This window comes from Manis javanica, chromosome 1 (genome assembly GCF_040802235.1).
Source record: "Manis javanica isolate MJ-LG chromosome 1, MJ_LKY, whole genome shotgun sequence".
Classification (NCBI taxonomy): domain Eukaryota; kingdom Metazoa; phylum Chordata; class Mammalia; order Pholidota; family Manidae; genus Manis; species Manis javanica.
Genome location: NC_133156.1, coordinates 196,262,766 through 196,284,825, shown reverse-complemented (window position 1 = coordinate 196,284,825; position 22,060 = coordinate 196,262,766).

Below are 22,060 nucleotides of genomic sequence, written 5' to 3'. Positions count from 1 at the left end.
CTATTCATATCCTTCCATCTGAAACTAATTTGTTTTGTGTAATTTATTCCATAAAGTTGCTGGAATAAACAATGCATGCACAGCTCCTTAGATGTGTATTCAGCAGGGACTTGCTTGCCTGTGTGTGATTTTCAGCTCTCTCAGAGTTTTCAGAAGTACCATCCAGCACTTGGAATGCCATGCAGGATCTCAAAGGGCCCATTATTTATAAACAGGGTATTTATGTGTGTGCTTTTTTATCTGTGACTTGGTGCGATATGGGCCATTGTCCCCATTCCCAAATTATTCTTAAGTCTAATTCAGTGAGTTAGTAATGGGGAGCAGACATGTCCACTCTCTGTCTCTGGCCCAAATAAGCACAACAGGATTGGGATTGTTCGGTCAAATGGGTGAGAAGTTAGAGCACTGTGGTTTGCTACTTGCCTCCTAGGAAATGAAAGACACCTAAGATGGTGCATTTTCCATGGTGGCAGTTAGTTGTTGGGTGTGGCCTGGTCTGACTTCATTGCTGTGATGTGGATGCTGAAGCATTACACAAAGTTTCTCACGCCCTTCCACCTCTCATCCTTACTGCCAGGAGTTTTCCTGGGTGATGGCATGATACAGAGGAATAAGACATAGTGCTTATCCCAGAACTCACAAATTTCTTCACTGTTTTTATCATGCAAGCAAGTCTTTCTCAAACTTCTTATTCCAAACCACATTTTGCCTCTTTTAAAAAGGGACTATCCTAGGACCAATATGGGTCTTATCTAGTGCTCTTTCTCTCAAAAACCCATATTTTAATCTTGTTTTCATAATTAAAGCACTAACCTTTAAGAATTTCCTTCTGAATCCATATACCATTATTATCACTTTAAGATAGAGAATACAAATAATTACAGAATATTTTAGGATGATTTTTGTCAGTTCTAGAAATATATTTTTGAGTTTCTTCTTGTAGTAAAAGGAATCCTTCTCCAAGAATCTTCCAGCTAACATATGAACTTTGCTGAGAGGTTCCCTCTTGCTTTATGTACTTGGAGGCCATCAAGTATATCCTTATGTTATTCAAAAGCATTGTTGAAGCATACATCAGGCATTGTTCTAGGTACTGAAGAAATAAGACAGAGTTGTAGGCTTCTTGAAGTGGAGGAAGAATAGAATCAACAAGGAAATTAAAAAATTTCATGGTATGTGAAATGCTAGGAAGGAAATAAAACATGCAATTAGATAGAGGGCAATTGTAAGGGTGGGAAGAATGCATTACTTTAGACAACAGGTGGTCATGGAAGACCTCTGAGGAGGCCACAGTGGAGCTGAATCTGACAATAAGAAGATAGTCATGTGTAAAGATTGAGGAAAGAACACTCTAGAGTAGGTCGTTTGTCCATGAGGGGATATGCTCTTCATGTTTGAGGGGCAGGAGTAGGGATTGACTCTCTCACCATTTTACCTAATCATCCACTTAGGGACTTGTTTTCTCTCCTTAACACCTTGGGCTGGGTGAGTTTGAAAATCCTAATACCTAAGAGAGGACCACTTCCACATAAATAATAATTCTGTGCATTAGAGGTTGTTGCAGTTTCTGCTTCAGTAGCTGATCATAGGCCTACACTGGTAATCATTTAATCAGTATTATATTCTACCTATTTCATGATCCTTACCTTTTGCCAGAACCTTGATGGTTAGCAATTTTTACCTGGTGGGGTGAATAAAATTTTTACACCCACAGGACTCAAGTCCTTAATCTTCTTGTTTAATTGGGTTGCCACTATTTCCATTGACCAGTGTTTCTAGGCATAGGAGTATTAAGCTGTGGATTCCAGACACTCTTCCTTGACCCTAGAATGCAGGATCAACTCACTTTCTCTATGGTAATTGAGGACAAGCACCTTGGCCAGTAGGAGAAGTGCCTATTGGCTTAGTGGTATAAGAAATCCCAAAGAGTCTCAGTGCTTAATTTAACAGAACTATTGGACACAATTGTTGCCTTTCCTTGCCTTTTCTGGCTGCCCCATTTGAAAAGCACTGGTGGTGACTAACTTTCTAATGTAGGTTTGAGGTGGTTGTAACTGGACATCATACCATCAACAATGATTCTAGGCCTTTCTCTTTTGGCTATGGAGGTACATAAGATTTTCATCTAGAAAAAGCATGCAAGAAGATGTTAAGAAACAAAAGTGGTAAACTATACTGGACATTTTCCATTTACTCTTTCATATATATACTCTCCACCCTGTTCCCTGCTCTACTAGGCTTCCTCTCAGACTGTGTTACCTGGGCTCTTTTGCCTTTTGGCTTCTAGGAGACTTTGGCCAATGGGACACAGTAGATGGAGCTTAGGGGGCAAGAGGAGAAAGAGGTCAGAGTACGTTTTTTTGCATCCCCTTAACCAACCAGACTTTGATTGATAATGGCTTCCTCTCTCTACCAGAAGGCATACAGACCTTCTGTCAGGGGCCCCTTTCTCTGGGCTCCAACTCTGGGAACCATTCTCTCCACTTTTATCCCTCAAAAACAAGAGGTGGCATTGGCTTTCCATTATTGCTACAGTTAAAAAGTTTTTGGGAGAGAGGAGCTAAGATGGCGGCATGAGTAGGGCAGCAGAAATCTCCCCCCAAAACCATATATATTGTTGAAAATAAAACAAATACAACTATTCCTAAAAGAGAGACCAGAAGATACAGTACAACAGCCAGGCTACATCTACATCTGCAAGAACTCAGCACCTCACGAAGAGGGTAAGATACAAGCCACAACCTGGAGGGACCAGAGTGCTCCCCCTACCCCAGCCCACTGGCGGGAGGAAAGGAGCTGGAGTGGGGAGGGAGTGGGAGTCCAGGACTGCTCAACACCCAGCCATAGTCATCTGCACCAGGAGCTCAGACACACAGTGCATGGTGTGCTGGATATTAGGGAAACGAACAATAAAACCTGTGAGTGGGTTCCCACAGCCGGACCCCCTGGGGCAAAAGCAAAGCGAATGGTTTTTTTAAAGCCTTAAAGGGACAGGGGCTCCACAGCTGGACAGTATCGACCTGGCACACTCAGCCGAGCAGGCTGGGAATTCCAGGGGATTTAGGGTGCCCTAACCCCCTGGACGGCAGCGCAGCTCTGAAGCCCCTCACAGTGATAAACAGCATCCCATCCATTCCCCTTCCAGTGTGGCCCCGCCACAGCAGGGGAGCAGCTGCCCAGAGCCTTCTCTGCAGCTAGCTGCCCAGGTCAGACTCAGAGGCCCGTTGGCATGCAGCTGACTGGCACAGACAGAGGAAACTGGGGCAGCACACAAAGGGACGCTGTTCTCACAGGAGAGCACACCTGGCATGTCTGCCACTCCCCTCAGGGCTCTGGGCTGCCCTGACAGCTGCCCCGCCCACAGCGGTTCAAGAAATAAAACCAGAGGTGCTGCCTGTGTGTGGGTAACCGGCACAGGCAGCGGAGAAGGGCAAGGTGTCCAGCAAGTAGGTAGGGACTTTGTTATCCCAGCTGACACACGTGCCAACTGCCTACAACTACCTCTATCACAATGAAAAGGCAGAAGAATTTGATACAGTCCAGCATTACCCAGACAACACCCGAGAGGGAGTCTGGAGAAATAGATTTAACCAATCTTCCTGAAAAAGAATTCAAAATAAAGGTCATAACCATGCTGATGGACCTGCAGAGAAATATGCAAGAGCTAAAGGATAAAGTTAGGAGGGAGAATACAGAAATAAAACAATTTCTGGAAGGACTTAAGAGCAGACTGGATGAGGTGCAAGGGGCCATTAATGGAATAGAAATCAGAGAACAGGAACACAGAGAAGCTGAGGCAGAGAGATAAAAGGATCTCCAAGAATGAAAGAATATTAAGAAAACTGTGTAGCCAATCCAAACGGAACAATATTCGTGTTATAGGGATACCAGAAGAAGAAGAGAGAGAAAAAGGGATAGAAAGTGTCTTTGAGGAAATAATTGCTGAAAACTTCCTCAAACTGGGGGAGGAAATAGTCTCTTAGACCATGGCAGCCCACAGATCTCCGAACACAAGGGATCCAAGGAGGATAAGACCAAGACATATAATAATTAAAATGGCAAAGATCAAAGACAAGGACAGAGTATTAAAGGCAGCCAGAGAGAGAAAAAAGGTCACCTGCAAAGGAAAACCCATCAGGCTATCATCAGACTTCTCAACAGAAACCTTAAAAGGCCAGAAGAGAATGTCATGATATATTTAATGCAATGAAACAGAAGGATCTTGAAACAAGAATACTGTATCCAGCATGATTATCATTTAAATATGAAGGAGGGATTAAACAATTCCCAGACAAGCAAAAGTTGAGGGAATTTGCCTCTCACACCTCTACAGGATATTTTAAAGGGACCACCCTAGATGGAAGCACTCCTAGGGCTAAATAGATGTCACCAGAGAAAATAAAATCACAGCAAATAAAGCAGACCAACCAAATACTAACTAAGGGCAAAAAATAAAATCAACTACTCACAAAAGCAGTCAAAGGAAACACAAAAGAGCACAGAATACAACACCTAACATATAAAGAATGGAGGAGGAATAAGAAAGGAGAGAAATAAAGAACCATCAGACTGTGTTTATAATAGCTTAATAAACAAGGTAAGTTAGACAGTTAGATAGTAAAGAAGCTACCCTTGAACCTTTGGTAACCATGAATCTAAAGCCAGCAATGGCAATAAGTACATATCTTTCAATAATCACCCTAAATGTAAATGGACTGAATGCACCAATCAAAAGACACAGAGTAATAGAATGGATAAAAAAGAAAGACCCATCTATATGCTGCTTACAGGAGACTCACCTCAAACCCAAAGACATGCACAGCCTTAAAGTCAAGGGATGGAAAAAGATATTCCATGCAAACAATAGGGAGAAAAAAGCAGGTGTTGCAGTACTAGTATCAGGTAAAATAGATCTCAAAGCAAAGAAAGTAACAAGAGATAAAGAAGGACATTACATAATGATAAAGGGGTCAGCCCAACAAGAGGATATAACCATTGTAAATATATATGAACCCAATACAGGAGAACCAACATATGTGAAACAAATACTAACAGAATTAAAGAAGGAACTAGAATGCAATGCATTCATTTTGGGAGACTTCAACACACCACTCACTCCAAAGCACAGATCCACCAAACAGAAAATAAGTAAGGACACAGAGGCACTGAACAACACACTAGAATAGATGGACCTAATAGACATCTACAGAACTCTACACCCAAAAGCAGCAAGATATACATTCTTCTCAAGTGCACATGGAACATTCTCCAAAATAGACCACATACTAGGCCACAAAAAGAGCCTCAGTAAATTCAAAATGATTGAAATTCTACCAATCAACTTCTCAGACCACAAAGGCATAAAACTAGAAATAAATTTTACAAAGAAAGCAAGAAGGCTCACAAACACATGGAGGCTTAACAACATGCTCCTAAATAATCAATGGATCAATGACCAAATTAAAAGAGATCAAGCAATATATGGAGACAAATGACAACAACAGCACAAAGCCCCAACTTCTGTGGGACACAGCAAAGGCAGTTCTAAGAGGAAAGTATATAGCAATCCAGGCCTATTTAAAGAAGGAAGAACCATCCCAAATTAATAGTCTAAAGTCACAATTATTGAAACTGGAAAAAGAAGAACAAAAGAGGCCCAAAGTCAGCAGAAGGAGGGACATAATAAAGATCAGAGGAGAAATAAATAAAATTGAGAAGAATAAAACAATACAAAAATCAATGAAACCAAGAGCTTGTTCTTTGAGAAAATAAACAAAATAGATAAGCTCCTAGCCAGACTTATTAAGAGAAAATGAGAATCTACACACATAAACAGAATCAGAAATGAGAATGGAAAAATAACAATGGACCCCACAGAAATACAAATAATTATTAGAGAATACTATGAGAATCTATATGCTAACAAGCTGGGAAACCTAGAAGAAATGGATAACTTCCTAGAAAAATGCAACCTTCCAAAAATGACCAAGGAAGAAACAGAAAATCTAAACAGACCAATTACCAGCAACAAAATTGAATTGGTAAACAAAAAACTACCCAAGAACAAAAACCTCTGGGTCAGATGGATTTACCTTGGAATTTTATCAGACATACAGAGAAGACATAATACCCATTGTCCTTAAAGTTTTCCAAAAAATAGAAGAGGAGGGAATACTTCCAAACTCATTCTATGAAGTCAGCATCACTCTAATACCAAAACCAGGCAAGACCCCACAAGAAAAGAAAATTACAGACCAATATCCCTGATGAACATAGATGCAAAAATACTCAACAACATATTAGCAAACTGAATTCAAAAATACATCAAGAGGATCATACACCATGACCAAGTGGGATTCATCTCAGGGATGCAAGGATGGTGCAACATTCGAAAATCTATCAACATCATCCACCACCACCACAAAAAGGACAACAAAAACCACATGATCATCTCCATAGATGCTGAAAAAGCATTTGACAAAATTCAACATCCATTCATGATAAAAACTCTCAACAAAATGGGTATACAGGGCAAGTACCTCATCATAATAAAGGCCATATATGACAAACCCACAGCCAACATCATACTTAATAGCAAGAAGCTGAAAGCTTTTCCTCTGCGATCGGGAACAAGACAGGGATGCCCACTCTCTCCACTGTTATTCAACGTATTATTGGAGGTCCTAGCCACAGCAATCAGACAAAACAAAGAAATACAAGGCATCCAGATTGATAAAGAAAAAGTCAATCTGTCACTATTTGCACATGACATGATATTGTACATAAAAAATCCTAAAGACTCCACTCTAAAACTACTAGAACTAATCTCTGAATTCAGCATAGTTGCAGGATACAAAATTAATACACAGAAATCTGTTGCTTTCCTATACACTAACGATGAAGTAGCAGAAAGAGAAATCAGGAAAAGAATTCCATTCACAATTACATCCAAAAGAATAAAATACCTAGGAATAAACCTAACCAAGGAACTGAAAAGCCTATACCCTGAAAACTACAAGATACTCTTAAGAGAAATTAAAGAGGACACTAACAAATGGAAACTCATCCCATGCTCCTGGCTAGGAAGAATTAATATTGCCAAGTGGCCATCCTGCCTAGAGCAATCTACAGATTCAATGCAATCCCTATCAAAACACCAACAGCATTCTTCAACAAACTGGAACAAATAGTTCAAAAATTCTTATGGAACCACCAAAGACCCCAAATAGCCAAAGCAATCCTGAGAAGGAAGAATAAAGTTGGAGGGGGGGAACCTCACTTCCCAACTTCAAGCTCTACTACAAAACCACAGTAATCAAGACAATTTGGTACTGGCACAAGAACAGAGCCACAGACCAGTGGAACAGAATAGAGACTCCAGATATTAACTCAAACATATATAGTCAATTAATATATGATAAAGGAGCCATGGACATACAATGGGAAAATGACAGCCTCTTCAACAGCTGGTGTTGGCAAAACTGGACAGCTACATGCAAGAGAATGAAACTGGATTATTGTCTAACCCCATACACAAAAGTAAACTCTAAGTGGATCAAAGACCTGAATGTAAATCATGAAACCATAAAACTCTCAGAAAAAAGCATAGGCAAAAATCTCTTGGACATGAACATGAACGACCTCTTCATGAACAAAGCTCCCCTGGCAAGGGAAACAAAAGCAAAAATGAACAAGTGGGACTATATCAGGATGAAAAGCTCTGTACAGCAAAGGACACCACCGATAGAACAAGAAGGCATCCTACAGTATGGGAGAATATATTCATAAATGACAGATCCAATAAAGGGTTGACATCCAAAATATATAAAGAGCTCACCCACCTCAACAAACAAAAAGCAAATAATCCAATTAAAAAAACAGGCAGAGGAGCTGAACAGTTCTCCAGAGAAGAAAATCAGATGGCAAACAGACACATGAAAAGATGCTCCACATCGCTAGTCACCAGAGAAATGCAAATTAAAACCACAATGAGGTATCACCTCACACCAGTAAGGATCACCACCATCCAAAAGACAAACAACAACAAGTGTTGGCAAGGTTGTGGAGAAAGGGGAACCCTCCTACTCTGCTGGTGGTTATGTAAAGTAAACTAGTTCAACCATTGTGGAAAGCAGTATGGAGGTTCCTCAAAAAGCTCAAAATAGAAATACCATTTGACTCAGGAATTCCACTTCTAGGAATTTACCCTAAGAATGCAGCAGCCCAACTTGAAAAAGACAGATGCACCCCTATGTTTATTGCAGCACTATTTACAATAGCCAAGAAATGGAAGCAACCTAAGTGTCCATCAGTAATGAATGGATAAAGAAGATGTGGTACATATACACAATGGAATATTATTCAGCCATAAGAAGAAAACAAATCCTACCATTTGCAACAACATGGATGGAGCTAAAGGGTATTATGCTCAGTGAAATAAGCCAGGCGGAGAAAGACAAGTACCAAATGATTTCACTCATATGTGGAATATAAGAACCAAGAAAAACTGAGGGAACAAAACAGCAACAGAACCACAGAAACCAAGAATGGACTAGCAGTTACCAAAGGGAAAGGGACTGGGGAGGATGGATGGTGGGGGGCATTATGATTGGCATGTATAATGTGGGAGGGGGGCACGAGGAGGGCTGTGCAACGTAGAGAAGACAAGTAGTGATTCTACAGCATCTTACTACACTGATGGACAGTGACTGTAATGGGGTTTGTGGGGGGGGGACTTGGTGATGGGGGGAGTCTAGTAAACACAATGTTTCTCACGTTATTGTACATTAATGATATCAAAATAAAAAAGTTTTTATGTCTTTCAAAGTCCCTAAACCCTGACTAGGCCTTCAATTGCATTTTAGATAGTCAGGGTCCTTCTGGAACCTTGACTCCCAAAATAAAGGGAGGAAATTGTGTAGGATAGAATTAGGGAGGATAACTAAAACTTTCAATGTCATGTAGGCAGCAATAAGCAGCTTTTGTTGTATTGCAAATTTAATGGGAACTTGAGAATTTTCTTCAGGGGAATGTCATGTCCCCTGCTCCCTTTATATTTAGAGTAGTTAATGTTCATGTGTGTATGGACTGTATCAGTTGTGGTGAAGCCTCATCTCCAGGTAGCCAAGAGCAATGATGTCATTACATATATTCAAATTTTTTCCTACATTTTTAAAACTTGATGTATAATTGACATAGAAGAAATTAGTTTCAGGTGTGCAACATAATGATTCGGTATTTGTATATACTGTGAAATGGTGATGGCAATAAGCCTTAGTTTCACAGAACTCACCCCCCTCCACTCCACAAGATTTTATAGATTAGTTTGGCAGGAGGATTTCTACCTTTCACAAGGGAAGGTCAGCCTTTCATTCTATTTAGGCCTTCAACTGACTGAATGAGGGTCATCCAAATTAAGAAGGGCAATTTGCTTCACTCAGAGTATGATTCAAATATTAATCTCATCCAAGGACACACCCAGAATAATGTTTAACCAAACATGTAGGCACTCTATAGCCCATTAAAGTTGACACATAAAATTAACTATCACAGGTCCCACTTGTCAACTTGGCCACTTACATACATCTCCTTAATCCATACCTAAGCTCCAAATAAGTACAATAACAAGGTCCTAATTTTACCTAACATGATAAAACTACTTGTATACAACCAAAAATACACTAACCCCTTCCCCAGAAGAAATAGGTCCTTGAATGATGTTTACTCTTCTTCATATCCTGTAACTTAAATATTACATGATGTAAAATTAGAAATACTTAAACAATATGGTATAAAGCCAAGACATGTTATGTTACCTGATAAGAAACTAAGAGAGGAAAGAAAACAAAAGGAAAGATAATTTGCCTAATATATATGTATATTTAGTGATATACACAGAGACATATTCATAAGAAAATAAGGAGGAAATACTCATGACAATTGCAGTGTTCATTTCTGTAATTTGTCATGTGGTCATAGGTGGCATTTATAACTACTGTCTTCCACTGCCCATTCTGATCCCCTTAGCCATCAGAAAACAGCTCAGTTGCTCATGCTTCTTTACCTGGGGGGTGACTCAAACCTTTATTCCTTTGCACCTGCATGGTTTGGGTTGTTGTAGTTTCCCATTGACTTTAGTCACAGGGCATGGTAATACTAAGAGACACACTAAGGGATCTCCTATATTCTAGGCATACTCTTCCTGTCCTCCATTGTGGAGTAGCAGCCCAATTTTCTCTTGATATTCAAAATCAATCACCCCAGCCAACTGTCTTCTTTGCCTGTTGATTCAGAGGCATGAGGAGTCCAAAGTTTCTGGGCTATAGTCTTAACTTTCAGTTCAGTGGAATCATTGTGTCTCTTGGTGGAAGCATTCCTCCCTTTTGGAACTAAGATTTCTAGGCCAACAGAGCATAAGGTGAGGGGAATAAGAAATAGAAGATTTGTTAGTGGGTTGCTAGGGATAATAGTGAGTGGTGACACTCCCATTTTTATCTCTTTATTCCTGGACAGTTGAATTCTATCCACAGTAAATTTCTATTCTAATAAGAACACAAACTTTCTATGATAGAAATGGTCCAATGTAGTAAACCTGTTACCAGGTAGCTAGCTGGTCACCCTAAAGAATGCTGTCATTTAGGAACTCAATGTTGGTCTTTGCTGCTCGCAGATTGAACACTTAGCAATGAAAGTAGCTAGGTCAGTCTTAGTGAGTGGAAATCCATGTTTCTGAGCCTCTGAAAACCCTATCTCCTTGCCACCATGAGAACTTTGTTCTTGAGCTCTTTGGGTAATAACAAGAGTGGCTAGGGAAAGAGGCTGATTGGTATCCACAGAATGGGTCACCTTATTGACTTATTAAAATTCTCCTCTATTGAGGTCACCCTTTGGTGAACATTTGCATGGGATACAAATATCTTCATGATTTTTTTCCACGCTGAGAAAGGTCTATTCACATACCTCTTGCCCAAATTTCCTTGTCATCAGTTTTCTAATCATGTTCCTTCCAAATCCCAACTATCCCGCAAATCACTGGCCACAGCCCATGAATCAGTATACTTGTATTTCTGGCCACTTCTCCTTCCAAAAAACAGGTGAACTGCCAGATGAACTTCTTGAAGTTATGACTTTCATCATTGTCTTTTGAGATGTCCCAGAAAGGGGCTGTAGTGCCATAGCTGTCCACTTCTAGGTAATGCCTGCATATCGTGCAAAACTTTTCTTCCTTTGTCAACTGATCATAAGGAACTCTCAATAAAGCCATTGGTACAGACTGGGAGAGAGAAGGCAGTGTAGCAGGAGGGGGTACCATGGAATTTGGGCCACTTCATATAACTTATATGTGATTTCAGGGCCTGTTTGGACCAGATCACATATATACATATACCACTTCCATATGATGATGGCATGCTGCTGTGCATGCCCAGATTTATGGCTTGGTGGATCAAATAATACTTAGCTCATGAGAGCCAGCTCAGGCAGCATGGTAACTTGGTGGTCAATGTTGAAGCATTCAGTCTCTACTAAGGCCCAGTTACTCAAAGGAGGGTGTAAGATAAATTCTAGCCAAAATAAGCAGGCGAAGAGAGGCAACAAAGGGCCAGGTAATTTATTTGAACGCAAACACCCGGGCGAGATTTCCTCAGTCTACAGAAATAGAGGCTGGGGAATTCGTGCACATAAGCAGACAGGCAGTGAGTTTTTAAAGAAGGTACGAGGAGGCAGAGCTTAGATTTACAGTGGTGCGAGGATTGGCTAACATATCAGGTTGGGAAGGGGCAACAGCTGGGGACTTTGACACGTCATCAGGGTTCAACCGTGGGAGGGGCAGCAGCCGGGGACTTTGACACATCATCAGGGTTCGACGTGCTTGCTCCTCCCGTCAGTGCTCTCAGCCTTACATTTCAGCCTTTTGGTTATAATGGGCGCCGACTCGATCTGGCTACTTCCGGCTGTGGAGGGGCAATGTGGGGGGGGGGGGATTAAGGCTGGTTGATGGCCGGAGGCTCAGTTGGGAGGGGCGAGTACTCGCGCAGCAACAGTTGATTAACTTTCACGTGTAAAATTTCAGCTATGCAATGTTGAAGGAACTTGAAAACACATGGGGCGATTAAGAGTAAACCACAAACTGTTATTAAGGGGCCTAGCAGAGGCATTAGCCAGGCCATTATGGGAGACTGAAGCCACCCATAAGGGCTGCCTTCAGGTACTTGTGTTTTATGGAGGTCTTTTTATAATTCTTGCAGTTTTTTTACACTCTGCTCTACGACCCCAGACTCATTGATATAGTAGCAGCATTCTTCTTGCAAGAAAATACAGGTTCCACCCTTTTCTGCAGTAAGCAAATCTAAGGCCCGCCGATTTTGAAGGGTGACCTGGGCAAGGGAAGTAAGTTGTTGCTGGAGGGGAAATAAGGGAGGTTGAGGTTTCTCCTAAGGTTAGGCTCACTCTATCTCTAATGCTGCCAATTGACTTGCTAGACTTTGAGAGCTCACTAAGCTATGGCCTAATGCTCCTGCCCCTGTGGCAGCCATGGACACTGCAGTAACTAGACTCACTCCCACCAGCACCGGTAGAAAAACCGCCCTCTTCTGTCTAGTGTTTTGATATATAGACCATTCATCTAGTGCCCGTCATACCTCAGGTTTGCTGTACAAAGTTAGTTGGGGCACCAGCATTACTGAAAAGCAGGGTCCTACCGTGGTGCTGTTGATGCATTGGGTAAACGTGCTGTTGCACCAGAAGAACCCACCTCCTTGAAGGGAAATTGGAGTGTCTACAGTTACCCGTCATCAGCATTGGCTTCCCATTGGCCATTCTGAGATAGTAGAATGCTGGGTCAGGTAGCAGGTTAGTGGGGACAATGGCTTTTTGTGCCATTTTCTGGTGACCCCCGACTTATGCTGAGCTTTGGGCTCAAGGTTTGTTTTCCACATCAGTACTTTGCGTAAAGGGAGGCCGCAATCTTTTTCAGAGTTTACAGGTTGAGCCTGGAAAAAACTAATGGGAACTGCAGCTACTGGGGGGCGTTGGAGGGAGGCGCAGAGGAAACAATCAGACACATTGCTGAGGATATGTGAAGCATTTAAGAAACTGCAGTGTTTCTCTAATGACACTGGCCCAGGAAAGTTGTGTTCCTGCTGGTCATAGAGAGTGGGGGTAGGGGCCTGACTGGATCCTCTGTTTTAGTGCCTGTTCTGTTTTTAAAATATTACTTGATATCCATGCCTGGGTGTTTAAGACCTCTGTGAGAGTGGGGTTTACGGTGGTCCACTCTCTTTTGATGTCGCTCGTGCCCCGTGGAAAGGCTTGACCGCTTTTGTACAGCTTGCCCTGTACTCCTTTTTCCCAGCATTGGTCCCATGGGTCACTAACGGTAATGTATAGCCTATTTTGTATCTTGGTAAACATTTTGTCATTGGTTCCCCTTGTCGTGTCTCTTACTGTATGGACTTTATATTTGTTTGCTTCAAGATGGTATCCTCCATACATGTCATACTGAATGTACATGTACTAGAGGTCTGGTCATAAGGGAAGCATAGCGTTGGGTTTGAGAAGGTATTTAAGATGTCTGTGTATATCGGTATTTGAACTGGTGCCTGACAACCCACACGCAGGCAGCTTTGGGTGCCTACTTCTCGGGCTTCAGTTCCATGAGGAAGGGTTAGGTTAAGCCTGAATTTCCATGCCAAACAGCTCTGCCTGGAGATTTACGGTCATCTATTTGGCTGGCTGTACTTGACACGACTAACCCGTAGCTTAAGAGGACCCACTTCACAAGACACCCATTCATCATGTCTGGGTACCCGTTTAAGCCTGGAAAGGTGATACCAGGAGGAGTGCCAGTGTAATTTGGCTGCTGAGGGCATAGTGAGGATTACTGTATAAGGCCCTGTCCAGCGGGGTTGGAGAGATTTTGGCTGGAGTTCTCTTAGGAGCACTTCATCTCCTGGCTGAAGGATCACTACGTCTCCTTGGTTGCTGGATGATGTAGGTTGGGGTAGGAGCTGGTCTGCGTGTTCCCTAAGAAGATGCCTCAACAGTGTAAAGTAAGGAAGGTAAGAGGCTAAAGGAAGAGAGGTAGCGGGCAGGCATGTGTTTAATAAGAAGGGCCTGCCATACATTAGCTCAAATGCACTTAGTCCAGCTGGTCCCCAGGGGGCAGCACACAGCCGAGCAAGAGCGATGGGGAGAAGATCAGGCCACGAGAGCTTTACCTCTAGAGACAGCTTAGTTAGTTGGTCCTTTAGGAGACTATTAGCCCTTTCAACCTTACCCGAGGATTGGAGGTGGTAGGGTATATGGAGGTTCCAGGTGATACTGAGAGCCTCGGCTGTTAGCTGAGTGACCCGAGAGACCAAAGCAGGCCCGTTGTCTGACTGTAGTGAGGCAGGCAGGCCAAAGCGGGGGATGATATGTGCTACCAATGTCTGTGCCACCACTGAAGCTGTCTCTTGGTTGGTGGGGAAGGCTTCAATCCATCCAGAAAAGGTACCAACCAGAACTAGTAAATACCTGAGTTTTTTATGTTTAGGCATGTGGGTGAAATCGACCTGCCAGTCTTGTCTGGGGATGGTTCCTCTCATCTGGTGGAGGGCCATCTGGATTTTTAGAGCACCTTGAGATGAGATGCGATGACAAGTAGTACAGCCTTGGTGTACTTCATCTATGACCTTGCGGAGACCATAAGGGGCAAATATGGGGAGAGAAACCGGTGTATGGCTTCTGGCCCAATGTGTAGAAACTGATGAATTTTGGATATGATATCCCTGCCTTGGGCTTGGGGGAGGGCAATTCGTCCCCCAAGATATATCCATCCCTGATTTCCTAACACTCCTCCTTGATGTAGGAGCAGTTGTCGTTCATCATCGGGTATTGGGGCAGTAGAGAGGAGAGGAGGAAAGAAACAACACAGAGGGTGGGCTAGACCCAGATGTTAACTGTCAGGCTGTGGTGTCTGCCAAAGCATTACCTCTGGTTACTGGATCATTTCCAGTTTGATGTCCTTTACAATGCACGATGGCCACTCCTTGGGGTCCTGTAAGGCCTGTAGCTGGTGGCCGATAGCCCTGAAATTGATGATTGGGGTTCCTTTGGTAGTGAGGAAGCCCCTTTCTTTCCAAATTGCTGCATGAGTGTATGTAATCAAGAAGGCATATTTAGAGTCAGTATAAATTGTGGCTCTCTTCCCAGCTGCCAGCTGTAACGCTCGGGTAAGAGCTACTAATTCGGCTTTCTGGGAGGTGGGCCCAGCTGGGAGTAGGTTTGCTTCTATCACTTGTGACAAGAGTTACCACTGCATAGGCTGCCCTTCGCACCCCATCACTCCCCTTCACTGAGCTTCCGTCTATGAAAAAGGTCAGGTCAGGGTTTTTGAGGGGCATGTCTTGTAGGCCCTCTCTAGGTTTTCTAAGAGCTTCTACAATCTCTACACAGGAATGAATGGGCTGATCTGCCTGATCGCTGATGGGAAGCAAGGAGGCTAGGTTAAGGGGTGGAAAGACTTGTAGGGTTACCTGTGGATGTTCAATAAACAGGAGGTGAAATTCTTGTACTCTTGAAGGACTCAAGGAGGCTAGGGATTTATGACTCAAAAGATCTTGTAACCAGTGTGGGGAATACACAGTAATGGGCTGTTGGAGCGTTAATTTCAAGGCTTCTCGGGCCAGACTTCCCACAGCTGCCAGGACTCGGAGGCAAGGCTGCCACCCTCTGGTGGTGGCATCTAACTGTTTGGAGAGAAATGCAATGGGATGGCACCCTGGCCCCACTGGCTGTACCAGCACTCCGGTGGCCACTCCTGCCCTTTCTGCTGTATAAAGGGTAAAGGGCTTGGTTAGGTCAGGGAGCATCAATGGGGGGGGATGAGAGTAATGCATTCCGCAACTGATTAAAAGCAGAAGCCACTTCAATGGGTGAAGTTAGCGGCCCAATAGGAGTCTCTGTAGCAGCCGCATAGAGTGGTCTGGCCAGAAGGGCAAAGTTAGTCACCCAGTGTCTGAAAAACCCTACTAATCCTAGAAAGGATAGTATCTCAGCTCCTGAAGTAGGTGGCAGGAGAGCTTTAATCACAAGTACTCGGTCAGCCATCAGGGCTTTAGTGGTGAGAGTTAGAGTCAGCCCAAGGTATGTAACTTGAGGTAGAGACAGCTGTGCTTTGGCCAGAGATACCCTGTACCCAAGGTCTGCTAGGAAATTGAGAAGGGATGTGGTGTCTAGGACCGAGGCCTCCTTTGAGGGGCTGCAAAGTAAAAGATCATCCACATATTGGAGGAGAGTACTCTTGCCCATTGAATGTTGTGAGAGGTCTTCTGCCAGGGCCTGTCCAAAAAGATGGGGGCTATCTCTAAAACCTTGAGGTAGAACTGTCCAGGTCAGTTGTCTAGATCAACAGGTATCAGGGTCTTCCCACATGAAGGCAAATAGCGGCTGCGATTCTGAGTGGAGGGGTATAGTGAAAAAGGCATCTTTAAGGTCTAGTACAGTAAAATGAGAGGTACCGGAAGGGACCTGAGACAGAAGAGTGTATGGGTTAGGCACTACTGGGTGTATAGGGATAACAGCCTCGTTAATTATTTGGAGGTCTTGAATGAGGCGGTATGCTCCAGAAGGCTTTTTTACTGGCAGAATGGGAGTATTGCTTGGAGAGTTAGTCGGTACTAAAAGCCCTTGCGAGAGTAGACGATTAACAATAGGCTATAGTCCCCTTCAGTGAGCCTGCGAAATAGGAAATTGAGGCCTAGAAGGGAAGGCATATTAAAACTGGGGTGTTGTGGGTTGCCACCACGGGGGTGGAGATGTCCCACACAACTGAATTGACAGCAGTCCAGGGAGTTGGGAGACTTAGGTCTCTGTCGTCTAACTCTCCTTCGCCAACTAAAGCAACGAGGGAGTTTCTGGCATTTTGTAAGCACTTAAAAGGTGGGAGGGAAATAGAGGCTCCTAACTTATAGAGCAAATCTAGTCCTGACAGAGGGATAGGACAGGAAGGCATGACAAGGAAGGAGTGAGTAAACGGGATGCTTTGAAAGGTGCAGGCTACTAGGCCTGTCTCTAAAAGCTTGGAAGAGGTTCCCATAACTCCAAATATGGAGACCTTGGCAGGGTATAAAGGCCCTTTAAAGGAGGGGAGAACAGAGTAGGTAGCTCCCATGTCCACCAAGAAAGAGATGGACTTACCCACTACCCACAGCTTAGCCCTGGGCTTGGCAAGGGTGATTGGGGTGTCCGAGTCCAGGCATCTTCAATCTTCAGGATGCCTGGCAGGTCTGAAGGGTAGTCCTTTGAGGGTGTCTGCCTCCTGTGGGACTCTGCCACCGGGGGAGGACTACCCTCTAGAGAACAGTCTACTTTCCAATGACCTCGCTTACCACAGCTGGGGCATGGTTTGGTCGGTTTGCATGGGTTGGGGCATTTCTGTGCCCAGTGCCCGTCTTCGCTGCACCAAAAGCAAGGGCCTGGAGGTTCAAGTCAATCTTCAGGGACACCCTGATGATCTCTACAAGCCAGCCGCAGAGCAGCTGTTATGGCACGAGTTTGTTCTGCCATTTGGGCAGCTGACTTCCTCTCGCTCTCGTTCTCTTGGGCATGAAAAACTTTAAATGCCATATCTAGTAGGTCTCCTAGAGGGGTTTGGGAACCATCTTCAGCCTTTTTAAGCTTGCGCCTGATGTCAGGAGCTGACTGAGTTATAAAATGCATGGCTAGGAGAGAGAAACCTAATGCTGAGGCTGGGTCAATCTTAGTGAAAGCTCCCAGAGTTTCTTTGAGGCGCTTGAGGAATTCTGATGGGTTTTCATCAGGTTTCTGGGTAATTTCTCTAAGCTTATCATAATTGATAGCTTTTTGGGCAGTAGAGTTCATACCTGCCAATAAGTAGTGAATCATGTGATCTTGGCATGCTTCACCCTCGGAAGAATTATAATCCCACAGGGGTTCTTGTAGAGGAACAGCTTCTCTGCCCATAGGTTCCCACTCATCCATGGCATGGGCTTCATTGGCACAGTGCTGTGCCGCTGACGTGACACGGTCATATTCCACCGGGGTTAGAGTGGATTGGAGGACTACATGTACATCATACCAGGTGAGCTTGTAAGCTCGAGTAAGATATTTAAACTGTTTAGTGAACATTATGGGGTTGGAGGAAAAGGATCCCAATCGCTGTTCTACTTGGGACAAGTCTGCCAGGGAAAAGGGAACATGAACTTGCACCACTCCTTCAGCTCCTGCTACCTCTCTTAGAGGAGCTATCACATGAGCCTGAGACAGCTGTGACTTAGAGTGAGTTACAGGAGGGCTAGACCATTTGGGCGCCAGCTGCGGCGAGTAAGACGGTGGTGGATTTGAAGGAGGGGATGGAGGAGGCGACTTTGGTAGTGGGGGGTACAACTTGGGAATCGGTGCAGAACTTGAAGGCAGGGGACTAGGATATGGGGGTGTTTTATCCAAAGTGGAGTCAGCACCTGTGGAGTAAAATGGTGGCAAGACTGGAAGAGAAGGGGAACAAGGCAGAGGAGAGACTGGAAGAGAAGGAGAGCAAGGTGGAGGAGAGACTGGGAGAGAAGGAGAACAAGATGGAGGAGAGACCGGAAGAGAAGGAGAGCAAGGTGGGGGAGAGACTGGGAGAGAAGGAGAACAAGATGGAGGACATGAACAATGAGGAAGGGAGCTTCCTCCGTGGTGGGCCTGGAGGAGCAGGAAGGGGGGTAGCCAAGATCCTCCACTAAGTCCATCAGAGAAGAACCTCCCAGTAATAGGAGTGGTAGAGCTTGGCGGTCTTTGGTGGAGGCCTGGGCCAACAAAACTTGGGAAGGAGAACACAACATATAGTTCTGGACAGGTGTGCAAAGTCCAAAAGGCCTGCACATATGGGATTTCACTCCACTTTCCGCCCTGGTGGCTATAATTAGTTAAGTTGGTGAGGAGGTCAAAATCAAAAGTTCTCTCAGGGGGCCAGTGAGATTGATTGTCCAAGGGATACTGAGGCCAGGCCTGAGAGCAAAGGAAGATTAACTTCCATTTGCGAATTTCCCAGGACAAACATAGAGTAGCCCGATTAGAAATGAGACACTGCAGTGGGGTCTGAGCTTCTGCTTTGGAGGACTGGTTCCCCATGTCTGCTCCCACTTCCCCCCAAAAAAAAATCCCACTGAGAGGAGCACCCAGCATCCCAAGTGCACCAAGTCAGGGGAGACGGCCTGGGAGCCTGGGTGAGGGACGTCTCCCCCACCGCAGGGCCAAGGGCGAGTATCCATCGCAATGGATGGGCTGAATGCCCAGACCTGGAAGTAGCTACAATTTTGGACGGACCAGGTGAAACGGATTAGGAAGGGAAGCAGACCGGGGGAAACTGAGGGACTCACCAGAAAATAGTCCACGCAGCAGAGAGCAGGCTGAAGTCCCTGGTCGTGGAAGGAGGGGGTGGGGCTGCTGGTGGCCAGTCGGGGCCCCGTACTCACACTCCTCCCGGGTTTCAGCACCAAATGTAAGATAAATTCTAGCCGAAATAAGCAGGCAAAGAGAGGCAACAAAGGGCCAGGTAATTTATTTGAACGCAAACACGCAGGTGAGATTTCCTCAGTCTACAGAAATAGAGGCTGGGGAATTTGTGTGTGTAAGCAGACAGGCAGCGAGTTTTTTAAAGAAGGTAGGGGGAGGCAGAGCTTAGATTTACAGCTGTGCGAGGATTGGCTAATGTATCAGGTTGGGAGGGGGCAACAGCTGGGGACTTTGACATGTCATCAGGGTCCAACACGGGAGGGGCAGCAGCCCGGGACTTTGACACGTCATCAGGATTTGACGTGCTTGCTTCTCCTGTCAGTGCTCTCAGCCTTACAGAGGGTACATATTTCTGGACGATGGCAGGGCTTTGCACCAAAATCTTCATCGTTTGCCCTATAATTCACCTATAAGGGCCTGCCAAAGGTTTCAAACAGCATCCCTGTCACTGTCACTCCAAGCAACACTGAGTCTGCTGGGTAATTATGGCCCACTGGCAGAACAACTTGCACAGCAGGCTTGTCCTCTTGTAGAGCCTCCTCTTGTTCTGGACCCTACTCAAAACTAGCAGCCTTTTTTATGGTCACTCAGAAAATGAGCTGAGGTAACACACCCACATTGGGAATATGTTGCTTCCAAAATCCAGAGAAGCCCACTAGGAACTGAACATCCTTATAGTTTGTAGGAGGGCCCAGATGCAACAGCTTATCCTTTACCCTAGAAGAGCTTTCTTGACATGCCCCATGCCATAGGAACCCTAGAAATTTCACTGGAGTAGAAGGTTTATGCATTTTTGTCAGATTCATTTCCTACCTTCTGACATACAAATGTCTTACCAGTAAGTGTAGAGTAGTTGCTACTTTTTGAATCACTACTCTTTCTTCTATCAAGTCCTTCATGAAGGCGCTAACCTCTGCAGTTCCTTCAGGAATAAAGCATAGCTTTTGGTCTACTATTTTCCTACATAGATGAGTTCTAGTGGCTTCCACTTAGTCATTCCCACCATAATAGCTAATTATGGTCAGGAAACCAATGTGAGAATTCTGAGTATGTTTATTCCAATTATATATTCTGGAAATGGGGAAATAACTACAGGATGAGTCCAGGTACCCACTGGGCTCACTGTGAGACAGGCCTGAGCTAAAACTCCATTGATCACCTGATCTCCATAGGCCCTTACTCTGACTGGTTGACCACAGTAACATTTTGGTTCTCATGGAATTAGTGTTAGTTCAGATCCAGGGTCAGTAGTCCCCAAAGGTCTGACTATTTCCTTTCCCAATGCAGTTACCCTGGTAAAAGGCCATAGGTCCCATTTGGGGATGGCTAGGGGAAAGATACACAGTATAAATTTTTGGCAGTGTACTGGGATCTGTCCTCAAGGGCACCCAACCTCCCCTTAATTCAAGGAATTCTGGGTCTGTAAACTGACTTATCTGGGAAGTGCTTGAGGTTGGTGGCTCTGTTTTTATGTTGGGTTAGACTTTGTTCACTTGACCTAGAACTTTTCTCTTTATGTAGGTAAGTAAGAATTTAGTAGGCTCCCTATCTGTTTCATTTCTAGGAACACCATAATTGTAGCTAATGCCACAGTCTGCATGAGTCAGACTATAGTCACTGAATCTGCTGTCTATTACGCTGAACATGCCTACCTTGCCTTTGGTGGCTGAGTGCTGCCACTTGGCCCCTGCTACTCCAGGATCCAATTACTCCCATCATATTTAGGTTTCCCAGTTCAGTAACTGCAATTCTCACTTTAAGATCTGGCTTACAAAGAGGAATGATCACAGAGCCTTTCACAGATCCAGAGGTCCCACATGAATTTGTTTATCATAGCTATGGTAAAATGTATGTCTTCTGGAACCTCCCAGAGTCGGTGAGTAGGTCTTAAATGACAAATTTACCTACACTCTTATTACACAGTCTAATATATATTCTCTGGATTTCTAACTGTGTAAATTAGAAAATTCAAGTAGTTCTTTTGGATCTCCTCATGGGTCACACTTTGTACCCCACCTTTAAAGACCTGCTGGGTGAGGCAACTTGTATCTTTATTGTTATAGGTCCAGAAGTACAGAGGGGTGGTGGGCATGGCTCCTGAGGAGACCCAGCATTGTCTTACGTGGAAACTACCTCACTGGAGACCATTTCAGTTTCCTTAGGCAGTATAGAATTAATTCCCTCAGATAGAAGAGCCTGGAGAGGCCACTCCTATTGGCAAAGAAGGCTCCCCAGAATTTAGGGGCTAACGTCTGTGGCTTAATCAGGGTCTTCTCTCCCATCGCCATTACAACTTTCAGGATCCCAGTCCATCCCAATCAATCCAATTCAAGAGTTGGAAATATTGGTCTGAAGCTCAAGGAATAGTCAGGGCTAAAGACATGAATTTGTGATTAATTGGCAGTATGTAAAGATATGAGATTAATTGGTGGTATGTGAAGATATGAGATTCAATACTAAAACCCCCCACCCTCTCAGGAGAGACTATAGATAAAGTCCTGAAGACCTAATTAGGAGGATGTCTACAGTCTCATATCAGGTGTGTATTATTGCTCTGGAAAGA